Source organism: Monopterus albus, unplaced genomic scaffold (genome assembly GCF_001952655.1).
Source record: "Monopterus albus unplaced genomic scaffold, M_albus_1.0 scaffold84.1, whole genome shotgun sequence".
Classification (NCBI taxonomy): Eukaryota; Metazoa; Chordata; class Actinopteri; order Synbranchiformes; family Synbranchidae; genus Monopterus; species Monopterus albus.
This window is the reverse complement of record NW_018127964.1, coordinates 434,276-441,611: the sequence shown is the minus strand read 5'-3', so window position 1 is coordinate 441,611 and position 7,336 is coordinate 434,276. Positions and strand designations below refer to the sequence as shown.

Here is a 7,336-nt window from a genome sequence, read left to right as displayed (position 1 = left end):
AACGGCCAATATGAGCACTAAAAAAACGGATCGATAACTACAACATTTGAAAGACTCAGTGGGAAAACTGGTATTTCCCTTCTTTCACCATTTTCTGTATGTCTGGTGTTAGAGATGCCATTTTAATGCGCAGGGCATTCTACAAGTTTTTATGCGTCACTCGGTTTCTCTCCTGCGTCTTTATGGCATTCATTGACGAGAAAGTTGCCTCACAGGTGTAGGTGGAAGGAAACATAGTAAGCACATAAAAAGCAAGCTTCTTGAGTGTGCTGTAATCCTCAGAGCACGCGAGCCAGAATCATGCCTTGTAATTTTTTGTGCCTCACTCTGGGGGTGGAAAAGACACCTTGAAAACTTGTGTTTTGTCTCGTGGTGTCGTCTAATGTTGTATTCTTTGCAAACGGCGACTACCTCGTTGCAGATGAGACACACAGGCTTGGCGTTCACAAAACCATTGTTGTCGTTTGCTTGCTAGCTTAAATGTGGATTTTATGTATATATTACCCTTAAACTGCAAAATATATTGATATAATATATTGATGGCCCGCCATCTGATGACGTAGGAAAAAATGCCCCGAGGCCACGCCAACTTGCCAACCCCTGCTGTAAGGTAAAGGAAAACTCACAGATCCTCCAGGATATCCTCAAATAATTCATCACATTGCTTCTCTCAGTATTTGGATCACTCCTCTCAAAATTCTTAAAATTCCAAGAACAGTGGAAAGCCTGACATTGACTCCTTGCTCTCCAATCTGTCTTCTTTTTGTTAGTCTAATCACTGCTGGAGTGTAGTAGCTTCGCCTGACCTCCACACGGTAACACGACAACCTGATAATGTAGCAGAAACTTGGATCTCTCTCTCGCTCTCCCTTTCCTGCTTCACAGACAGAGCTGGGCACATATGCCAAATGCATAACAACACTCTCAGACAGAGACAGACACAACACACATATTACCATTCTCAGAGTCATGTCAAACTGCTGTCAGAGGAATGTCAGCTGGTTTCCCTGAATGCTATTTGATCACAGTGAATATAAACATAGTAGACAGCAGTGCTCCAAGCAACAGCAGAGAAGATTTATATTCATGTACACTGACTAAACACATGCGCGCACACACACTTTGCCATGGCTGTCTTTCAGCCATGCCTCTCCCCACACTGTATTTCTAATCAGGCATGGCAGAGGACTTCTCAGGTCTTCTCTGGGCTCCTGGCAACCCCGAGCCCTGTTTCTCTGTTTGCACTGCATGTGTGTAAGTGCATGTCAGTTCAGTTTATGTTGGGCGCTTGTCTTTTTGAAGTCTCTTTTAAAACAGCTTGGCCCCCAATGACATTAAACAGACACACAATTCTCCATCCCTCTGTCTCCATGCTCTCTTACTAATCCATTAACATATCACGTTCCCTCTGTCGTTCTTTTATATCTCCATCCTGGATCCTGGGCATCTCACTCTCTTTCCCAGCCACCCCACCCCCACACTCCCTTGTTCATCTCTTAGTGATGCCGGCTCCTTTCAAGAGCGGGTCTACAGGAACACAATTTCCCCCTTCACATCCTTCTCTGTGTCTCTCTTCACATCCCCTCCTCTCCCCTTCTCCACAGGCTTAATCCCCCTTTAGAGACCGCACAACCAGTGTTTCTCACAACCACTTGGAAAAAACTAACAGCAAGAGGATCTACAGCTTCACAATTTATGACCAAGAGCAAGAAGCCTCCCTTCTGTGGAAATGTTTATATGCACAGAAGGAAAATTAAAAGGAAGGGAGGGAAATGGTATTTATATGAGTGAGTGCCAATGAGAGAGTGGAGGATGCGTGTGTTACTAATCAACACAAAGGTTGTGATGGTAAATTATATGATAAACTGCTAACATAGCATCTTTTCTAGCTCTTTCTCTGGTCTAGTTTATTCTATACCAAACCTTTTATTCTAACTACTTCCTAAACAACTGTGTAAAACTGCATGCTGCTGCCTGAAGCATCTTCAGCGAGAAAACCAGAGTAGATGCTACTGAAGAGTGCGAGCTGTCCTTGGGTCATTTGGGCTTGATAAGCTCAACAGTTTCCAAGACAACACTGGTGGGAGCGGTGATTTTGTCGTAATGTCTCACTCAACTGGAGCAGAACAAGGCAGGGGCTAATATTAGCGAAATGAAACTGAACAAGATGGCTTGAAACCTCATTTCCATTGCTCTCTATTCACAGCTGGGGTACATAAATGTTCCTGACAAAAAGTCCAGGGTCACTTCATTTTCAGACCATAACCTGAAAAAAAAAAAAAAAGAAGAAAAAAAAACACCTGACTGGTCCCATAGAGGAAAGACAGTGAGTCTAGGACTGGGACAGAAAAAGGCAAAAGACAGAGAGAGAAACCTTCCATTAATTCTTTAACAGAGAGGAAAACAGAGAAAACACAGAGTATACCTAGTGTGTCTGTGGATGTATTCATAAATGTACAGAATATATTAATCATATTTATGCAATGCATCCATTTACAATGTTTCTTATAGTGTTTTATAGCAAAAGTTGGTCACTCCCCCTCAAATAAAGACCACTCTCCCTAACATCATAGAAGTTAGTACACTTCTTCATAATACATTAACTATTGCTCTCGTTCAATAATAATTATTGAAAAAGAGCAGAAACATATTCATGGTTGTATATTCTATGTTTTTGATTCACACCGATATTGAATTTTAAGGCTACTCCCTAAATGTTGTTAATTGGAACGATCAGTCTTTGTAGACAGCAACACAGGACAATAGTCTTGTCTCAAATTTTCCTACAATAACTACAAAACTATGAGAAACAGAGAAGACATGGACGTCACGTACAACCGGTGCAACTTCATTCTGTTTGCTGTTCTGGGAGCCTTATCAAAACTGTTGTGTCGACGTAAAAAAAGTGAATACGGAGTAATATATTGTATGTTATAATCATATTTTTAAACATTAAAATAGTGATATTGCGATAGCCTCAAAAATCAAGTATTGGTTGGTAGAAGAAGAGTGCCAAGACAGAAAGAGAAAGGTTGCAAACGTAGTACAATATAGGCAAAGAGTAAAACAAAAAAACCCATTAAAAGTCCCAGCTGAAATTGATTACCAATGCAAAGCTTGGCACAGGTACAGAGATGAATTAAACTCTTCCATCTCAAATCAATTGGGCTTTTTCGGCCAAAATCATTACACATTATCGACACTGGGGGTGTTCCCCTTAAGGCTTGAGAGAGTGCGCAGCTGCTGGCCTACAATACAGGCACACAGCAGCTTATGCATAAAATAAATAACTTACAACAGACAGAAGAACACATGAACATCATCATCTCTTGGACTGTGATGCCAGTAACGCCAGTGTTAAAAACTCATAATCCAATATTTACTCTCCATTCATACGCCATTATTTCTCTCATAGAGACATGATTTCATCTCACAAACATGCAAAGGTTAAAAGACTTTGACGCCGACTGACAAAGCCAAAGGAAAAAAAATATAATACTGTATTCAGTTAGCATGGTCACACACACCCAGATCAAATCACAATACTTGCAGCCTGAGCTCTCTGACCCAGCAGAATTATGTGTCTGGCCTATATGGTCAGATAAGTCTTTACTATATGTATAGCTGGGTGATAAAATATTATGAAAAAATGGCCATGTTAACAGTGATAAAATGATGAGTAATTTTTGATTGATAAACATATCAGTTCTACATTTGGATAAGCTCAATGCACAGTCCCCCCATTAGATAACATTTATAAGGCTAAAGCAAGGTAAAGAAATATAAAAACGAGCAACCATGAAAAGAGTCAATCGGCTGCACTCGATGATGAAACTGTGGCAAAGACAGATCACACAAAAGCTGTGATTTGGAAATAGTTCAATTTTTAAAGCTGGATAAACACAAGAGCAATCATCTGCTGTAAAATATCAGGGTGGTGAACTAAGGACAGGAAACAAACCTTTCCCACTGTGTGAAAAAGTAGCGTTACCATCCCAGTATACAGAAAGCCAAGGATTGAGTAACACTAGATGGAAGCCGTTGCTTGCTTGGAATTAATACAAATGGCTTTACAATGACTCAGAACATGAGGAAAAACCTTGCGTGATCTGATGAGACACAAAATTAACTCTTTGGGCAAAACACCAGGCGCTGCTCATCACCTGACTAACACCATCAGTGAAGCACAGTGGTGGCCACATCATGCTATAGAGGGTTCCTCATCAGCAGGGACAGGGAGACTAGTTACAACTGAGGGATGAATGAATGCAGCCAAAATACAAAACGGTCTTTGCAGAAAAGCTGCTCAAGAGTGCACATGACCTGAAACTGAGGTGACAGTTCACCTTTCAGCATGACAACGGCCTGAAGCATACAGCCAAGACAACACCAGACTGGCTTCACCACATTTCATTACACGGCTGTCCCCGAGTGACCCAGCCAAAGCCCTGACTTAACCACATGCAATATCTGAACTGAAGATGGCAGTTCACTGATGCTTCACATCCAATCAGATGGAGCTAGGAAGAATGGGATAAATCCTGGTCCTTAACCAGCTGTGCAAAGCTTGTAGGGACTCACCCAGGATGACTCAAAGCTATAATCACTGCCAGAGGACCTTCCGCAAAGATCTCAGATAATGGTATGGAGAAATGTCAGCGTTTGATTTTTAATACATTTTCCAAAATGTCTAAAAACACGTCTTTACATTGGCCAATAAGGGTTACCAAGTGTAGACTGATGAGCACAAATGGCAGTTTTATACTTCTGACATTAAACTTATGGCAAAAAAGGAGTCTGAATACTTTTTTCTTATTAAACTCCCAAATTGTTTCCAAAGCACACAATCTATACTAAGCTTTTTTTTTTCCCTTTCTTACTTTCCAGTCAGCCGCTGGTTAACATCTAATTTAACACAGTATAATAAGAATCAACTTGCAGAGACTTGAAACCTGTTAGAGCTCGTAAATCCTTTACAACAATCATGTTTAGCATTTGTCAAACTTGTGCATAACACCTGAATCTGCGGAGATATACTACATACAAACACAGACATTGCTAAATGGATAATGTGGTTTTCCTTGCATTGTATCTGTTCAGCAGCCAAGTACTGTAGTACTGGAGTTAATCTGCATCGTTCTACAATATAATAGAACAATGAATTTATTTATCAATATGCCACCCACATCAGTTTTTATTCAAATCAACAACAAATTAAAATACTATGGAATAAGGAAGCTTTTTTTTCCATCTCTGGTTCTTTGGAAATTAAACCCAAGACTACACACACTCTCTCTCTACCTTGACCTTGGGCCATCTGTAAACAATATCCAAAGGCCATACACTACAGTATTTATTGTGTACACTTTTCATAAGCTCATACAAAAACAACCACACTGGCATATCTATATCTGAGATGATAGGAAAACCAAAAGAACACACCTGATTAGCACTGTAAAGCAGCTAGAGCTATTGTGTAATCTGTAAACCCTCCACTGCACACAGACAAGCTGGTGCAAGCGTGACATCTCATCAAGAGCTGACACACAGATTAATTCTCAGCTAGCAATGCAGCAAAAACAGAGATCATCCTCAAACTGAGGGGAAAGATTCAAAAACACTGTGTCAGCAAGCTTCTGCAATGTGTCTGAAACCCTAGGAAAGGCAGTTAATCACTACCCACAGGTCTGGTCGGTAAATCATCTCTCAGCTGTCTTAAAAATACAGCTAGAATATTAACAATCACCAAGTCCATCTTCCATGCAATAACATCTAAATCCTAATACATTTAAATAGCTATACAGTAAACAGAATTATAAATCTGACACCTGAATGGTAAACCTCTGCTGATTCATATTTTTACATGGCATATAGAGTTTGTCAATTCATTTACCTGTATGTATTTAAATATTTTATGTAGCTTTAATGACATTTTAATATACTGTATTTATAATGACATTTATGCTGTGTTGAATCGTGTCGTTTGTCCCATGAGCTCAATAGAAGAGAAGTTGCTACTTCCAAACTCTTTACTGTAAGTATGTATACATTATGTATATACATATTTGAGATAAACTTGAAAAACCTGAACTTTATCTCAGATCAACTCATAACGGCCGTCACCTACAGTATATTGGTACTGTATATGACTGCCTGTTACACTTCAGCTGGTGCATCAACAAGCTTCTGATGCTGAAGCACGAGAGCACCAACTGATAGCAGATGCAGTCACGATTTCAGCCTGTGCCAAAACCAAAATGTTTCACTCCATAGAGGCCCATCATACCTGTCCCAGTAAATATAGGGGTCTCTGTCAGATGTGCAGGGTGCTCCACCAGCTGGGGGGGCGGAGGGTCAGAGATCCCACTTCCTCCTCCTCTCGTCACTTGAACATGCTTCTTGAAGACACAAGAGAGAAAGACAGAATAAAAACACAGTTCTGCATAACATAAGAAAGACTTAAACACTCGTGCTTCTGAAACTGAGAGGTTAAGTCATGAAATACTCTAAACAAACTGTGTTCCCCGTCTATTATTATCTTTAACATTCCAGTTACAGCGTGTGGCTTGTGGTTTTCACAAAACGACCTGAAAAAGAGGCATAGAGTGTTCCGGTTGCACCACGGGGACAAAACTGCAATGTGAACGCAGGAAGACCAGAGAGAAGCTGTCAATGAGCAGCCTCAAACACACTTCCTGGCTGTGCCTGCACAATAATACCACTCATCTCTCTCAAGTAGTCACGGAGTCACAATGTCACCAGGCATGTGTCCATTTGCAACAACACTTCCCAGTAATTGGAAATGCATCATTGTTCAACCATGTCTGAAGAGCAGACTTTGGAAAGTTGTCAGTCATTTAGTAATATTTCTCAGCATAGCTCTATATGTCTTTGTATGGTATTATAAATCCATCCTCCTCCCTCCTTTCACCTCCCAAAGGTCAAACATAACCAAAGACACTCTGTCAGCCCTGAGGCAGGATAAAAAGAGAAAGAGGGAGAAATAGAGAGATGAAGGGGTAGAAGGGAAATGGGGCAGGACAACTGACGAAATCTTAGAACTACTCATTTCACCAGATTAATCTGCTATTATTGAAAAATCTGCAGAGAATGAAGATGAGAGTGAAAATGACTCAGTGTGCGTGTGTGTCCTTCAATCTGGTCCTTGGCCTACTTTAAAGCCAAGTCATCATTCTAGTCCACTGGGACTTCATGTTGCCATCCTCTGTATGTGTATGAAGAATCTGTATTACTGTACAGGAAGAGCCATACCATAAATCTTCCTGCCAGCCTACACACTCCTGGTGTTACTCAGTATGGGGGAGGCTATACTGCA

General features: G+C 40.6%; 1 protein-coding gene across 1 annotated transcript in view; it reads right to left on the bottom strand.

Annotated features, from left to right (window-relative positions):
* Positions 1–6,393, bottom strand: part of galnt1 (UDP-N-acetyl-alpha-D-galactosamine:polypeptide N-acetylgalactosaminyltransferase 1) — a 27,339-nt gene extending 20,946 nt beyond the window's left edge. Inside the window, exon 1 of the mRNA XM_020607288.1 lies at positions 6,287–6,393. The gene's annotated coding sequence lies outside the window, so the exon portion shown is untranslated. The remainder of the gene's footprint in view (positions 1–6,286) is intronic.
* Positions 6,394–7,336: the final 943 nt, after the last annotated feature.